This window comes from Syngnathus floridae, chromosome 6, assembly GCF_059516105.1.
Source record: "Syngnathus floridae isolate MCC-2025c chromosome 6, RoL_Sflo_1.0, whole genome shotgun sequence".
Taxonomy (NCBI): Eukaryota; Metazoa; Chordata; class Actinopteri; order Syngnathiformes; family Syngnathidae; genus Syngnathus; species Syngnathus floridae.
The window spans coordinates 13,583,075-13,601,687 of record NC_142418.1 but is presented as its reverse complement, the minus strand read 5'-3'; the positions used below and the strand labels follow the sequence as shown (position 1 = coordinate 13,601,687).

Genomic DNA, 18,613 nt, shown 5'->3' with positions numbered 1-18,613 from the left:
AGGTGCACTGGTCCTCCCATTTTGTGTTGATGTCTGTCACCACAGATCAGCTGCTCCTTTGTAAGCTGACTTTTTGTTATGGGGTGTAAAATGATTTCTGATGATGACTGAAGAAATGTTTGTGTGACAGAGATCACAATCAAATTATTTAATCATTTATTTACTTACGTTTGAAACTTAAGTGTGCAAATACAATGTGGCTTCTCAAACAAGTTGTGATATGATCCACCTGCAAAAACCTTGGAAACAATATTGCTTTGGAATAGTTTCTATACTGCTATGACCAACAACATGCCCACCCAGCACATGGTGTATTTTCTGTAAAAAATAAAATAATTTCAGAATTTTTATTAGGCTCCAATGGCAATTATTTATATATTATATAAACAGGAATGCTCGTAACTAAAACTTCCACTGTATACATTGGAATAACTGATGCATTTATAGCATTTATTGAAATTGTCCGTCATGCGATAACATCATCCTTGTTACAACATCGTACAATTACAGTTGGTGACCCTGTCAAGTTAGTCATGATCCAAACATCAAGCAATGTTGTGTTCTCCAACCGGGAGTGCTGGAATGAAACAACATGCTGTTAGCCCAGGCCACACTAGCTGACCTTGATAGATTAGAGTCAGAGAGGCTTTTCTGTCTGACACATAGCAATGATAAGCCCGTCTACGCGAAATAGTTTTCCTCTGTCAGAATGATGGTTTCAGTCTGGGAGTGGACAACGTTGTTGTTGTGTGTGCACATGTGCATCTTCTACCAAATCTTTCCATTTGTGCCCCCAAGTAGGCATCTTCTCTTCCACCTTAATAGGTCAGCTCTTTTTTTCCTCTTGCACAGAATCTACTTTGCACATATGCAAACATTTCTCTGCAACAGATCCCTGTACATTACCTCACCATGGATAAAGAAAATCGGATTCGAGTTACTTTTGATACAAAACCACGTCTTGCGTTTGTGTCCCATGTGTCTCAGTCGGCAAAGGACAGGGAGTAGACATCTGAAAAGGAAAGAAAATAGAAAGCACAAAAAATGAAAAATGATAAAAAGTGTAGATAAGCCCAGGGACTGGGTTGTGTAGGAGTTGATATCAATGTTATCTATCTGTCTTTTTTCACTCAGCAAACCCTTTTGTTGTTTTTAGGCCTTATCTCATTGCACCAAAATGCCAAGAACAAAAAGAGTTGCAAGAAAAAAAATTCTGTGTGGATTATTCATGTGGTTAGGAAATTAGGAACAACACAGAGAGGTGTTTGTCATTCTCTGGCAAGTTTTGTCATTTTTTTAAAATAATTATATTGGTTGTTTTTTTTTTTTTTAATGTACAATCTGCTATTGTTTTGTATTAGTAGAATGCACACAAGCGCACTCTGGTGGATGCAGATAAGCTCAGTCCCTAATCTATTGCTAATAGAGAGCCAAGAACCCATGATGGACAGGTTTTAGTTTCCCCAATGAAGGGCTGCAACGTCATCGATGCATGAATGGGACACTTTGATTGCCCTGCTTTGTGGCACAGAGACATCAGATGGCGTCTCAACTGAAGGCACGGCGACAGGCAGGTCGACAGCTTGACCTCACTTTACATCTGAATCACTAATTGTGCCGGTGTTTAACACAATACCTATGAAGTCCCAGCTGACCAGCATCTTTTTTGCTCATGAATATTAGGTTGACCTATTAAAAGTAATCACTAAGTTCCAATGATGCAAAATAGTGGTACGGTCATTAAAACTAGAACTCTATACAAACAGCAAATACAAACAGAAAGCAATCCACTGTACCAAATAGGTGGAGCCTACCTGTTTGAAAAGGAATGGGAAGAAGTAAAACTTATTTAATCCCACCCCCTATCAAATTTAATAATTTCAAGAAGTACCAACCTGGTGATTGTACGGAAGGCATGAAAATCCGACCAGTCAGCCGCGGCCTCCAGCACACTCCTAAGCACACCAGAAATAAATTTTACATCTGTTTAAAAAATTTTCCCCATTTTCCCCAAATGGGTAATTTGTGTATTTTGGGTCCTGCAGCCTTTTTTTACGCAAAGATGATGGATGATAGTATGAATCTCATTCTATGACCCTTTGGCAGTATTTGCATACTATCCTCAAATGCTAGAGCTGTCGCAATTTCATTTAGCTATCGCTTCCATTTGGACCTGGCCTGAAGCTATTCACCAAAAGTCATTACTTATTTGCATGGGCATTTATGTATATCTTATGCAATCATGTTTGGCACACACCTATGTGAATAGTCTTTAAAAACACAGAGAAAGACAATATAGGAAGACAGAATAATATTGAAAATGGCTACATTTTATTTTTTATTCAGTTTGTCAAATTTCCCTCTGTGGTACAGTATGCCTCAGTTGACCTGAATTAACAGCAATTGTAATAACTAAAATTATTTTGGAAGACATATTGACTCCCAACTGTTAAGCCAACCCCCCCCTTTCCTTTCTTCTCTCACACCAGTGTGACCCTTTACCCCCGACTATGTTCCGCTCACCTCTGCTTCGGTCACCGCACTATTGTCTGCGTATTAGTATTAACAGCGGCAGTGTTCCCTGAAGTTAAACAATCTGCTGTAATCTATCAGTTCATTATCAGCACTATCTGAAAGCTAAGAAAGCTGGGCCGGGGCTGTGGCGCCGCTCTCTGGAGCTGATAAAATTTCAGAGTTCAGCGATGATGAATGCTAAGAAACTACACCCTCATTGCCGATGACGTCGACTTGGCAAAATACAGCAGAAGGAAGGGGTGGACAGAGGCGAAAAATTGGACAAGAGAAGAAAAGAGTTACATTGATGACAGGAAGAAAGAGAGGCACCGATCAGCAGTCACTAAATATGTTGTTTTTTGGCTTTCCTCTCTTATTTTTTTATAACTCATTTATCTTCACCTCTGTTGACCCATATGTTTGGTTAGCACCCCAGTATTATTTTAGAAACACGAACTTGCTAAATACTAACAATAAAAAAAGATCCCTACCGACCCTTGTTTCCTTTGGCTAGCCTGAACTGCTTCAAACTGAAGGTTGTCATCATATTTTAAAAAAAAAAAAAAAAATGATGACAGTGGACGACTCCACAGTCTGTCCACATGAAGCCTCTATTCTGCTGCTAATTGGACTTGTAAGGCCTCAAAGTCCCACAATTATGATGCAGGTGATAAAAGTGGTTCGAACAAATGATAAAACATTCAATAGTGGAATAATGATGAATCAACCAGTTAATACCGGCCCCTTCTATTTTCTGACATTGTAATCATAAACGCATGAGAGAAGTTTGATGTCACAACAGCTCTTAACAGCTGTTCGTCATGAAGCATTTGTTTTGCTATAAAGAAATGCTCGATAATGTTTAAAATTGTTCCGATATTTCTAGATCAGTAGGTGTCAACCAGAACACTGTTTTGGAAGGTGTGTGTTAAACATATACAACTAAAACTTGATTTTACACGGACTTTAGGGTCCAGAATTTGGAAATCACGTGAACCCTGAAAGCGCGTTGTATAAAAAGTCAAGGAGACACATTTACTCGTATAAGCAGTGGATGCAATGATTTCTGCAGAATGATAACAGCACTCAGAATCTGTGACATCACAGAAACGTGCTGGCTAGCACTTGCAGTTTGCAGGGCAAAGAGTGAGATGACATGTCACCATGAGTCAGGAGGGAGTCAAAAGGTTTAATAAGAGTAAGGTCGTGCTTCATTTCAAGGTAGATAGATGTTGATGAAATAAATCTTTGTGGTACAAATGAACAGTTTATTGAAAAGGAATCTCTGAAAGCACCCACTGTCCTCCAAATAAAATTTTGCTTAGGGCCCCAATTTTGTCAGGGTTAGCACTGATGCAAAAGGTCCTCCAGTAAATACACTTCAGAAAAGCTAATATTGAAAGCTAATGCAAAACATTTTTCGTTCATGATAAATGTTAAGCTGCAAAAGAAATGAAACACTCATCTATATCTCCTCCAGAAAGAAATATATTTTATATCCTTTTGTTATTAGTCTTCTCTGTATATACAATAACAAGACAGTACAGTTGTAGTCTGACTTTGCACTTGGAGCCCACACAAACACACATGTGGAAAAAGGAAGAAAAAAAAAAAGAGTTCATGAGTATATAATAGAAGTTAATGCGTGGCAGGGCGCGGGCAGCTTTGTTCGCCAAAGTGTCAAGCTCTTAATAGAATCTGATAGATGTCTGTCTCCTCAGGCCTCTTGGGGACTTTCTGTGTATGTGTGTGTGTGTGTGTGTGTGTGTGTGTGTTGTGGGGGGGGGTGGCACTCATTATGCCAATAGTCACTCTTCTCCTTTACTCCCACCATTCCTTGTCTTACTGTTATTCTATGAAGGAATAATTTGTCAATAATTGGCCGTGTCGTTCTCGTCAAGACAGTTTGATAAAGTGCCATTACTTTTGGGTCCGGGCCACAGAGTATCTCCTAAAAACGAGGGAAGCGAGGAAAAGGCAGCATGTGGCAGCAGATCTGTGGCAGCGATAGGGCCATTAAGCGCTTTAGAAGTATTTTAGCTGAACCCACACAAAGCAGAAATAGATAAATAAATAATTAAAGCTGAAAAAGTGGAACGTCAACTGCCAGAGAAGTGATATAGACTTTAAGAAATCATTTGGGAGGGGGAAAGATAAAAGATTATCCCTCTTTTCTGCAAACATATTGCTTCCTCAGCCATTGCTGAAACCGATTTGCTTACTCAAGCATTTATGCAGGCATACTCTGAATGTGTGTGTGTCCCGCACAAAGGCGTGCTCGAATCACACGCCGTTTATATATAAAAAAAAAAAGTATTCTCTGTGTTTGCGTGCATATGTGCGTGTTGGTGGGGTGTATATTGCTTGTGTGAATCTGATCTTGCCTCACTCAGCATTGTATTTCATTCATGATCAACTACTCTACAAAAGACAGGGATTTTGCAGAAATATCCCAGAATGTTCATTATCTTTAAAATATCACACTGATGCACATTTGATTTGGTTGAAATCGTCCTCACCTAGCACATTTCTCAGACCCGGCTAACCCAAGGGGTGCAGTTTTTGAGCCCCATCTTTATTCTGGGGCTCAGTTCATATCACTACGTTACACGTGTTGCCAAAATTGTTCTTGCTCGTCCATTAAAGAAAGAACTGGCATTGAAATAGCTTGATTTTATTAAATTGAATACAAATAAATAATGAGAATTAGGCATTGCTTTATATTTGTGCTCCAATCAAAGTATGTCCAAAACTGCCTTGGACAAAAGTGATTGAATCCTTAACTTTATATTTAGTTGCACAACTTTTTGACGCTAGGCATGGGCGAGTACTGATACCAGGCACCGGTATCAGACCGATACCAGCCGTTTCAAGGCATCGAGTACTCCCGAAGACTGCCGATACCAGTCAGAATACTCGCTGGCGCCCTCCTCTTCTTACTGGTCTACCATTGGGAAGTAAATACCATACATGGCTAGCAGAACATTTTGTGATTGCATTCACGTCAGTCCTGTCAAATGTAGATGGATGTTTCGTAGGTTTGTATTAATGCTTTGTAAACGATAGAAATGGGTGCATCTTTATTTTTGTGGCGGTGCAGGGCTAGTTTAGCGTGCTTGTGAATTTGGTGGACTGCATTTTGCCTCAATAAGCATTCTGGGATATTCAATTGCACGCCCCCAGAACATTTGTCAATTTGGTGATAAAGGTAAACTACATTTTAGTGCTGCAGATGGTGTAACATTTTTTTGTTGGATTCAAATGAGACACACTCCTTTTTGCATCTGAAAACATCGAGCTAATTTGCGTTGCTGAAAATATTAAGTTTTATCTCATATTTGTTTTTACACTCTCCCAGAAGCTTTGTACCCTGTCAATCTTCATTTTGATCAATTCAAGTGTCATGATCATTGTTGCTTTATTGGTTATTTTTCCTATGCCCCAATACGAAGGAAAGAACGATATACCTGTTGTGAAACATGGGGAAGGCTGAATCCACCTGTTCAGATGCTGTCATAGGAAAGTATCTCCTTCATCTTGATTTCATTCATTTGCGGGATCTCGCTGATAACATCCGGGAGGCCTACACTGACCTTTTAGTCAACCGGTCATGCTTTGCATACCCACTTGTGATGCCATGCATGTTGCCTAGGATTGGGAAAGTCCATGGTGTTAACATACCATACAAATACGAATTAAGTCCGAAGTTTTATGAATGGACGCGACAAGGTTTGAGCTAGTTAGCCACAGTGGCTAAAAAAAGGGGATAGAAAATTGAAGAATATTTTAGAATGTTTAATACATCCAAATTCTTTTAATTTACTACACCATTTGAACAGAACAATAATCCCAAAAATGCATCAAAAATGGTTTTGGAATGGATAAAGACACTAAAATTAAACAAATTGTAACAGGACAATCTATGGAAGAAAGTGTGTATTGTATGTTTGAGGTCGGAATTGCATTTCAAATATTGATTTTCTACTTGTGGTGACAATAATTTTTGAAAATGAAACTGAATGAAACAGAGTTCCATCTGGAGGGGTCAAAAAAATACAATACTGGTTCATGGAGCAAATTTGAAGCTTCATTTCCCCATCACTAACAGTAATGAATGACTTCTGAATGGAATCAAATGGTTATCTGATTTACTTTTCTGAAATAAAGATGTCAGAGCCTAACAAATGAATAATCCAATTTGATCAAAATGGTAAATGGAGAGAATTTACACGATATAGTTGCATTTTTTTCTACAGTTGAGGTGTCAAAATTAATTGATCATCTACAACTAAGCAACTAATTAGTTTTCATTAAATGTTTGTTATTCCATTACATATAGTTGCGATTTTTCTTCAGTTGAGGTGTCAACATTAATTGATTAGGTAATCCACAACTAAGCGACTAATTAATTTTCATCACATTTGTATTATTCCACCATTAGTTTGTATTTTTTTTCATTCATTAACAGGGTACTAACCTGTGTGTGTATATGTACATCCTAATACAAACTTCCGCTTAGTATATTATGCTCCCAGTCTACGTTTATTAATCATATTTTACACTTGAATATATCTCACACAATCCTCACTGTGAAATTTTCCAAGAAAGGCCACTTAATCGCTGACATTCATCACAGATTTCACCTTGTATCTCTTTTCAAGTTCCTTTAATAAAAAAAAAACAGGGCCAGCACTCTAAACCACAAGGTGTGTGTGAAGTGAGGTGGAGGGTAAACCCGGCATCTTGCATTCATTATTCATCGATGTATAGCTCTGCCATAGTTGGATAAACTGTTGGATTCCTACTAAATTTCCATTATTCACTTCAAAAATCCAAGCCACGTCAATCTCACAACTGATTGACACTGGCTGAAACTGTAAAGACAATTATTAATCATCCCATCGACTCCTCACATCTCTGGCATTATTTGCAGGTTCATCAGAGAAATAATACAAAAGGAGTGCTTTTGTGCTTGGGTGGGGGTGTTTCTGGTTACCATGGTGACAAATGGAAAAGGTCAGGCATAGTTTATCTTATCAGTGATAGCGAATGGTTACTAATTACAGATAGGTACTACCGCCACTCGTTCCACTGGGCCTTGCCTTAAAACATTATCAGCAATCCACACCAGTGAGATATTAAAATAATGTCTTCTGTCATACTCTCTTGCCCCCCCCCCCCACACACACACACTGAACAAGGCGAGGCTCCATGGCCTCAAAAGACATTAGACTCGACAGAGTCCTGCAAAGACTTGATGCTATCACAGATGTCAGCAGATGATGAGATACTGAGGTTACCATGAGTTAATCTAGTGTTTCATTTTAGAAGAGGAGGCACATGTTCAAATTCAGGAGAGGCTTAATCGACAAATAAAAGTGGGGTGGGTATCATACTTACGTGCCACCAACGCAAAGGTTAACTTACCCCAAAAAATACATTGATGGCAATGCAATATCCATAATCGGCTTTTATTTTATTTAGTTGGCCAGCATGGTGACATGAGAGCTTGCTTGACTTGATTTCAGCTTGCCCTATCCGTCCGTCCATCCATCCATCTATCCTTTATCTGAACCACTTATCCTCATGAGGGTCATGGGAGTGCTAGAGCCTATCCCGGCTGACTTCGGGCGGGTCTGGGCACAAGTGGTCAATCGGCCTGTCATGCGCGTCTTTGGAAAGTCGGGTAAACCGAGGAAACATTTTGTGTGCATGTTCATTAGTGGTTTAGTCATATGTGTTGTGGGCATTTTTTTTTTTTGGAATGGCAGGTTGTAACAGAGACAGACAAGGTTGGGAATGGGAAATCACAAACATATACAGCATGGAAAAAAAACATTACATCAACAAAATTATTTTTTTGAAGAACACACCCTGTTTTTTTTTAAACATGGGGTCAAAAGTATTTTGTTTAAAATAGCCTTGTGTATGAGTGCCTTAAAATCAAACTTGCAAGCATTAGTTGAAACGAAATACACAACCTGTCAGTACTTTTTTTTAATCAAAGTTGGTTCATTGCACAGTATAGAACCAACAAGGCACCCGAAAAGACTTTTAACATGGAAGAAACAGTTGTAACCTATTGTATGTTTCTTATATGCCCAAATGAAGAGAGGGAGTATTTCCCCGTGTGTCTGCCTGCCTGCCTGCCTGCCTGCTTGCCTGCCTGTGCTGTGTGAGTGATCTTGTCTCTGCACCCTTCCATTTATCATATTTGACATTTGGCTGTACTCCCCCTATCTAACCATCATCTGAGGAAAGCACATTTTTCCCATCAAAACCCTGTTGTGACTTTTGGCGTTGTAAAGGGGGTGAGCGAGAGGGGGCTGCTGATACTTCCTTTGGCAAGGCAGAAAGATATGTAGATGTAAGTGAGCGCATCTTTTCTTGGCTCTGCTCCCCTTTTTTTGTGTGTGTTTCCTTTGTCTGTGTGCTAAAGTAATCCTTCATGACTTAGCTTTCATGGTCGTGTGTTATGTGTGTTTTTTCCATCTGCAGAGTAATTATGGCTGTCTTTTGCCCACAAACACACACACACACACACACACTTAACGTGGATTATCAGGGCAACGAGGGCTCCACTGATGCCCTGCCTCTTGAAAATGCCTCCTTTCTTTGCTGCTGCCAGCCATGCAATAGGTTATATTTAACCAGCTATCTCCTTTACATCCCCTCTTCATGCTCCACAGGGCTATCATCCCAACACTGCTGCCACCATCTCACTTTATTTTTATTTTTATTTTAAGCCTTGTGACAGGAGGCGGAGATAACGGCTGCAAAGCCAAGTGACTGTTGCCCCCCCCCCACCCCACCCAACCCCACAAGCCCATCTCATCTCATCTCATCTCTCTCTCTCTCTCTCTCTTATTTTGTATCCCCTTCTCTGTCTTTAGCAATATAACTTTCAGATTTTCAAGAGGTCGCTCACATACTTTAGATGTTGCAGTAATGCATTAATAATTTACAGTGCAACATGGGGATTGACCAATAGGCATATTAAAAGTAGAGGATTATTAAATCATAAAAGCAGGTAATTATGTTCCAGCTCCTGACTGTCTTAATATTTTTGTATGTCTTTATAATTGGTTTCCTTTCCAACGAAAAGAGGACCCATATCTCTGTCATGTCTTTCTAATCTCAACTAATTTATCAAAATTAAAATGGTTCTCGTCAATAAATTTGAGCTTTGTCCCATCAAATAGAATTTTGAAAGACCTGTTTTGATCATTGATATTGAACATTCACAATGTAAAGTAAGTAGGAGTGAAAGTTAACGTCCTAAATTATAACATTATTCTCTGAATATGTTTTTTAAAATATGTATGAAGATGGAAACTACCCACGAGTTTCATTTTAATTGTTTGAGAAATAAAAGGATTATTTTCTTTTTGAATTAGCCTTTAAACTCCACCACAATGTTATTGAAATAAAACACAGATTAGACTGAGATGTAGACTTTTCAGATTGAACAAAAATCTGGCACTGACCACCATTTAGGAATTACTGTCAATTACAGTTGAGTTGGTGTTTGGCAGCAGTTTGAAGCCCAAGTGAAGTTCAGAGGCCCATTATAAAGCTGAAAAAACAAGCAAATCTGAGAGATTAATAAAATAAAATAAATAGCGTCACATGTTTTTCTGTGCTTTTGTAGGTTTTCTCATTTGGCAACATTAAATTTTATTTAAAAAAAAAAAAAAAAGCTGAAATATAGCATAGAAATGAAATCCACTCAATCCCACCACACTGTCAAAGTGAAACAACCCTCAGGGAAGATATTGTTCCACTTTCCATGAATGTTTTTTTTCCTCTTTGTACGGGCTGTTGTTCCTTCCTCCCTCTGAGTTGTTTAGTCTCCGAAAGCAACAGAAATGTGTGTGTCTGTGTTTGATCTGCCTGCGGAGCTTTACAGTTGGCACGAGTTTTCAGTCGACATTCCGATAAAGAGGAATTCTGAAGGCCGCTGTAGTTTTGAGGATGAGCGAAAGACTGTTACTTTGTCGAACAACCATCCGGTGTGATGAATACCTTCATAAAATATGTTGAGAGATAAGATGTTGGGCTAATCAAAATGATTAGTCTTCCTTTTGAGCACTTCATTTGTCCTTATCGATTTGAATGTGTGCCCGTCACTACTTCGTGTGTCTTATTGAAATATTAAACCCTCAACTAAAGGCCCCCTGGTATTTACATTTAGGTCTTCCTACCGTTGGTTCCTGACGAGACATTGAACATAATCATGCCACTGAATTGGTAAACTTGCCGTTCCAGACATGATAACGTGTTTGGATCGGGAAGTTGGATATGACCTTATTTCATCACACTGTGTGAAAATTCTCACCATTCTCCTCAAGGTCAAGAATCTTTGTAGCAAGAGGGAGAGACTGAGTCACACATGTGGTACTATTTTTTTTTCTTCAGAAGGCTGGAAGTTATTTCACAGAATTCCATGCATTCTGTGTATTTGGAGAAATCATCCTCGTATCTTTCTACTGTGTATTAGCCTTGTTGCGGTGTTTCTGGGGGAACAGTAATGTGTGTGTGTGTTGGGGGGGTTAGATAGGAAGAGGGATTCAATAAGTAGACTCAACCCCTCCTTCTCTCATGGATCTTAGGATGGTGGGAAAGTTCAAATCTGCTGCTATTTTCCATCTTTTATCAGCGGAGCTTATCAGCTGGCTTTCTCGTCTGCATGCCTGGCTTCAATAGTCCAGGGTCTCAGCTCAGGCTGCATGGTAACTGCTCTTTATCACTCTTATTGAAAACTCCACCCCTTCCTTTTGCGATTTCAAACAACACCTGTTTTTAACCTCTGTTCTCAAAATTTGCTATCTCCATTGCATCATAAATACACCGGAAATTAATATGATTAGGTATTCTGCCACATTAAATATCAAAATACGACATTGCATCCAGGCCCTTCATGTGACTGGCGAAACTCAAACAACACAACTACAGAACTTTTAAGCATTGATGCTGCTTTTCGTTTTAGACAAAATGGAAACAAAAAACAAACTCCAAACTTTTGGACCTGAGCCAACCTTTGAGCCCAGATTTGCTAATGACCCATACATATGTTTATTTGCTCTAAATACTTTGGGAATTGACCATATGCATGGCATCACGTTAAGCATTTCCGATCTTTCTGTTGTTTCAAAGCTACTGGGAAATTATCTAGTAAAAACATGGCCTCATTCTTTAAATTTGTGATGATGTGGGTTGCGTAATAGCCAGAGATGGCAATATTATACATGTCTGCTGTATTATGATGACGACCATATTATTCTGAGTGGCGTATATGAAAGTGGGTTGTCTTTGAGTAGTACATTTTTTTTAAGCGTCTGAAGTGCTGAAGAAACACTGGAACCGAATACAGCACCAGAGGAAAGATTTGATCCAACTCAACAGAAAGCGCCTTTGCGACTGAATGTGAAACACCTTAATTCTACATTACGATACAAAGTACAATACTTTTTTTTTAGAGACTATGTCACATTAAATTGCAAACATGTTGTTTCCTCGATACTCTGCTTCAAAATGCAGTCTGGAGACCATTATTTTATTTGATGGAAACTGTTTACAAAATGCGCCAAACTCAATGAGCAACAACGATGAAAGAAGAGATCATCTGAGGAGCAGAGAGGTGACGTTATAGGAGCTAAATAAGTCTGATTAAATCTCTGTCAGAGGTGATGAAATATGACATGCATCATCTCGAATATGTTATCAACAAAATGTCAGTAGTTATGTGACGCTCATTAGGTGTAGAGACCATTTCCACAGGATTTGCTGATGACTTGAACTGCAGTTTTAAAGATGTTACACCTCTTGTTATAATAAGTTATCAAACAAAGCAAAAATACTTTTGTTTAAGCGCCCATCCCATGAGCGGCAAATAATTGTGAATTAGTCAGGATTCGTTCAAGGTTGCAAATGCTCGCAAAATGTTTGCCAAATAGTTCAAATTTAAGATCCATGAAGGCAACTAAAATACCCTTTAAGGGGAAGTCAAGTCAAACATTTTCTTTGCAATAATACAGTGAAATCCCATGTATATAGTATATACCATGTATATAAATAAATACATGTATATTTAATAAGATTTACTAAAACTGACATCACAGTGCTGACGCGCTCGCCTTGAGAGCACTCAGACGACAGGTGAGCTGTGATGTCTGCAAGTTGAGTCCGTGGGCATTGTGATTTCAATTTCAGTTGACAGCAAGTGGCAGTAACACAACAGAATATTAGTTCAAATAGAATATTTAGACGAGTGGGGGCACAAAGAGCGTATTATTGGAAAAAAAGAAAAAGTTTACTTGACTTCCACTGTAATAGTTCGTTCGTCCGTTCGTTCATTTGTTCGTTCCCTCCTTCCTTCCTTCTGTCGTTCCTGCCTGCCTGCCTGCCTGCCTCTCTCCCATCCATCCATCCATCCATCCATCCATCCATCCATCCATCCATCCATCCATCCATCCATCCATCCATCCATCCATCCATCCATCCATCCATCCATCCATCCATCCATCCATCCATCCCATTAAATCGCATTAAATCTCACAAAAATCACTAAATCTCACAAAAAGTTCTTTTTTGTGTATTGCCCTTTTCATCTGCTAGTGGTGATCCAAGAACCAGAAGTGATTACAGGTGCTAGTCAAGTACTGCTTATCTAATTCTGAAAAGTGTAATCGTGTACTGAGGTTAAGTGGTATAACATGAGCCTTTGGGATGACTGTTGGAGGGGAAAAAAGACAAGAAGACAGTTTTCATCAATTACAAAATAATTTTGACATCGCAGCGCATTTGATCTTTCCACAGCTGTGTACTGTCAGTGTTCAGTACCAGACATGCTGGAGCTCCAACACGGCACACTACTATCAGGCTCGAAGCAACATAGTGTTCCAAGATGGAGCACAGCAACGGGGAGATTTTTTTCTTTGGGTTCAGGGCCAGTGAATAGTCCTCGTGAGAGGCACCGGACTATCAGATCCTGTAGTCCTGTGGTGAAGAAGCTGCTGATCCTCTTCTCCAGGACTAGTTTTTCTCTCAGTGGGGCATGGATATACTCCACGTCCGGACCATTCATCACGTCTGGCGCCGAGGCAATGCACGAAGGGTATCTGTGATGCTATAAGGCCGTTATCGCTATTATCTCACTACCTGTCCCCCTCTCGTACCTCCAGAAGCAAATATCTCCTCTGAGGAGAAGGAAGCAAAACTAATTGTTCCTCTGCATGGTGTCAAGTCTAACTCATTCTGTTTCGATTACAAGCCATCCACTGGCCAGCTCTATCACTTTCCATCTTCCCCTTACTGTCTCTCTCCAAAGGTTCAGCCAGTGTCCCACTTTGCCATCTCACCAGAACCTTTATCAGGGAGACAGCTCTGCTCATTAAGGAGTTAATTTTCTCCCTCCTATCTCTGATTAGTGCAGTCAACCTAAAGCACTGTGAATTCTTTAAATTTTCTTCCTTGTTATCAAAAGAGGGAGAAGCAAAAAAAAAAAGATGAGAATGGGGGGTATTTAATCGTTTAAGTAGTCTTCCTGGGGAACCAGATTTCTTTTTTCCCCTCTTCCCAGCAATGCAAAGAAATCTCTCTGAAAGTCGGCACATCTCAGTAATGCAGTTTTTAAAGTGTGTGGATGGAGGGAGGGAGGGAGGGGGGACGGGGAAGACGGTGGTGGGGGGATGGAGGGAAAAGCAGTGGCAGTAGTGATGGCAGGAGAGGGAGTGGGGGAGAGAGACAGAGAGAGGGGAGAAAAAAAAACGACTTGATGAAATTCCGCTATCAGCTCCGAACCAATATGCAAAATATCTCGCTGGAAATCAAATAGCTATTATGTTTTCATTTCCACGTCGGCGTATTTGCTTAATGAAGAGGAGACAGATCAGACCGGGAGAGAGAGTCTGCAGGAGCCGATAACCGCCAACGGCTCCCAGCTATCCGCAGAGTGACGCTCCCAGTCACTACGTTTTTTCGCTGAAAAATAAGAGGAGGAGGAAGAGATGGAGGTGAAGGAGAGAGAGAGAGAGAGAGAGAGAGAACAGGAGGGTGGTGCTATAAGGAATGGGGAGAGAGCAGAAGCGATATTAAAAGGGCCACAAAGAGGAATAAAGTAAAAGAGGCGATGAGATAGATAAGGAGAGAAATGAGGGAGACAGCAGGTCAGAAAGTAGAATGAAGGATAGAGACCGAGAGAATGTTCTTCATTTAGACATGTATGCAGTCAAGGTAAAGAGGCCTTGAATTCTTTTGAACTCAGGGTATTTAAGACTTTCAAATTCCCGTGGAGGTATTTGGTCTCTCATTAGGGAAAAAAGTGTCACGCGTATAACATCTTGGGTTTCATCCACCCATCCATCCATCCATCCATCCATCCATCCATCCATCCATCCATCCATCCATCCATCCATCCATCCATCCATCCATCCATCCATCCATCCATCCATCCATCCATCCATCCATCCATCCATCCATCCATTTTCCGTACCACTTGTCCCCACGGGGGTCACAGGACCCTATGCCTATCCCAGCAGTTGGCCTACCATGCATGTTTTTGGGAATGTGGTAGGAAACCGGAGTTCCCGGAGAAACCCTACGCAGGCACGGGGAGAACATGCAAACACCGCACAGGGAGGGCCGGAGGAGGAATCGAACCTCTGAACAGTGAGGCGGACGTGCTAACCAGTGCCCTACCGTGCCGCCCCTTGGGTTTCATAACAGTTAAAAATGCAATTGTTTTATGATTCGCACTCTAAACAGTCATAATGAACTTGAAAAAACGATCGCACTAAATAGGATGGATCTGATCAACGCCTGCATTAAAGTCCGCTGAGCTCTCGCTAGTTAGTTAAACAAGACCTGCTCAGTCCTCGCTGCCGTGGAGGGGAGAGTAACAAAGCTCTAGTGCAAGACCATCACCGGGCTACAACATTTAAAATCACAGCGCATGATTGCACTACATGGGTGGGTGATTTAATTAAATTTCTCAAACCACATGTTTTTTTAAAGATATCTTTTACAGTTAAATGCTTTACCAAAAATTTCGTATTTTTTTTGATAGGTTGGATTCATGGTCTTTGTATTTACTTCATAAAGGAAATGAATGATTTGACTCACCAGTGTGTCCCCATTAATAATTAAACCTGTAAATCAAGGTTACAATAAGTTATATTTCAAGGGCTCTCTGATTTTATGGCTCGGATTAGTTGGTGGCAGGTAGGGCATGGCCCAAGGGAGCTGTTACATGTGAACGATTGATTGAACAATTTTCACACTGATCAATAAGTAGCTCCTCTCCAGGGACGTAAGTCATGCTTCCACCCTCTCCTGTCTTTCTTTAAATATCCTTTCCTCATGTTTTTCTTTCCAAGTTTCTGATTGTCTGATACAAGTACAACCCCACTCTCCCTTTTTCTCGCTGTGCGTTGGGTTATTAGCGTAAGAGTGGCGAGGCTTGCGTCTGTTTAATCAGCCTTGTTGAGCATACAGGTTTGATGTGTGTTGTCTCAGTGTTTAATCACCGAGCTGCCTGCCGCAGGTTTGATGTGGATGGAGAGTTAATAAAGCAGTATCTTGGGTGCCTTCATCAGCTGCATCACTTTGTTCTCCCTCTCCTCGTGCCTCTCTAAGACAGACAGCGACAGTCCCTGAGCAGCAGCTCAAGTATTCTCCTCTTCTACAAAACTCTTCTCAGTTTCATCTTGATGCCGCTCTGTGTCTGCAAGGACTTAGATTCATCACCACATTAAAGTCTTGTTTTCATTTAAAACTTTGACAAGCCTTCACACCATCATTGCATGTGTGAACAAGGGATGCTCTTGATCATCACTGAGCATACACCGCCAACAATACAATTTAGTCACAGTATGTCACATTGACAAATGTATCAAAATTGAAATGTATTAAAAGCACGTATTTTACACTTACTTAAAGTACTGTAGTAGGAAGTATCAAAGTTAAATGACATGAAAAATAAAATATTTCATATAACATATAAAAAAGCTTCATATGTTGTTACTGTCCAAAAATGCAACAATTGCACAAAAAATATATAGAAGTATATTAGTGAATCTTGATTTGCAGAGACTTTTGCAGAGATTTACATCCGTTTCATGGATTAAATTAATCTTAAAGGTGTTTATCTAAAGCAGCCTCTTCTTTTGCTAGATTTCCTGTCATCCTGTCAGGGATTATTTAAAATCCATGTTCTTATTAACTGACAATATTTTACGCAATCATATAGAAATGTTTGTTTCGTTTTGTCACTCAGACAACATCATTTACATGAATTGTAGCTTTTTCAAATTGAAACACCCTCTCAATTGAAATTGAAAGGAATTTATTATTACTTAATCATCGTATAATTTTTCTGTCAATTAGATATTTTAGGGTTTCGGTGTAGCTTTCATTCTTAGCAATGTGCTTAAGTTTTATTTTTCTGTGGTCATTGAGTTTGGGAATTAGGCAGCTCAAGGCTCTTTTTATGAGCTGTGGATTGTACGTCATTATTTCAAAACTCGGAAAGTTCAGTGCTATTTGATAAGTTCAGCACAATTGATAATACATATTTGCCTTGTGCAATTCTTTTTTCGTTGGTCTCCAATAGTTCCGTCCAATTTTCCTAGTGGATATATCACAGAATAACAATTAATAAAGCCTTAACTTAAACTTTAAAGGACAAATGAAGCGGAACATCCACCAGTTAAATCTTACAGTCTCCCACAATCCTTTCTACCAACTCTCCAAGACACAAGGAGAAGATATTTCTCCTTGGATAAAAAAAAGAAACCCGAAACTTTCTCTTTACCATTCAATGTCCGAAAGCAGTGATGCAGTGATTGATTCATTAAACTGGGACTGTAATGAGGAAAGAAATCACAATTCAAACTTAACATTTGAAACACAAAATGTAATTGGAATTTTATACAGAGAAGTCCCTTTGTACAATTATGATTAAAGCAAAATTAATTGTATGAAAATGTCCTCATAGATAGTGAAAACTAGATAAAGCAACGCTTGGACGGCATTGGCCTAATTCTAAAAATATTGTGTACGGGATCGATCTTTTTCTTCTCCCCCTCTCAACTATCTTTTTCTCTTATGAAGGTCCAAATCTAGCTATGTTAATTTTTATCTGAAATTAGAGTGAACCATGCAGGCGTGGAAGTTGAAATTAGCCTAAAGATGTTTCATTTACAAAGACAGAAACACTTTGTCAGGCAGCGATTGTTTCCAAGCATTATCTCTGGCTGCTTTTAATTGCTTTGCAAGTGAAATTAACAGAATTAGAAAAATTGCCTCTCCCTTTTTCTACAAGCTTCTTTATTCACAGGCATTGTTGTGTGCTTTGTATAGATTATAGACTCCTTTGTTTCAGTATTGTAAATATATACGCCCCGAGTCACGGCTTTAGTTCTGTAACAATCCCTCGATTGGTTTGACACAATCAAATTAGAATTCATTCACAACCTGTCTGGGTTGAGGCAAAGGGGTGGGGCAAATGCGAATCATGGCTTTCCCTCTGAATTAAATTTAAAACCTTACGCCATTCCTTCTTTTTAGTATTTCATCATCTGGTGTTCTCCCTTGACAGGGAGCACATTATATTCATCATGTCTGCCTTACTCAAGAGCTCAAAATGCATGGATGGGTACCCCCACTTTTTTAAGTATATATTGTCTTATATTTATTACATTTGTGAAATATTAGTTAAACACCCGGCTCAACTACAGACAACTGGTGAGCTGGCCCGTGGTTGGTTGTGACCTGAGGCCTGGCAACTGTGATGTCATTTTCGGTCGACAGCAAGTGGCAAAACTGCAGCGCCCTGAAATGGATTAAAACAGCTGGATTTAAATGAAATGGCTACCCAGACTTTCAGGGAAATAAAAACGATGACTAATATTGTCTGGTAACCAAGCAGCAAGCAAAGAATCATAACCGAAGCTTGAATTACAGCAAACAAGAGACGGTTCCGAGCTCCTAATGTACTATTTTAAGAAGGCTGATATATTAATCTTAAAGAGGGGGCATTAATAATGAAAACGCTTTTTTCACCCCTTTTCATGGATGTAATCTTCAAACAGGCTAAAAT

The 18,613-nt window shown here is 39.6% G+C and overlaps 1 protein-coding gene across 2 annotated transcripts in view; it reads left to right on the top strand.

Moving 5' to 3' along the window:
* zfpm1 (zinc finger protein, FOG family member 1) overlaps positions 1–18,613 on the top strand; it is a 70,349-nt gene that overhangs the window by 12,614 nt on the left and 39,122 nt on the right. The gene's annotated exons all lie outside the window — the stretch shown is intronic.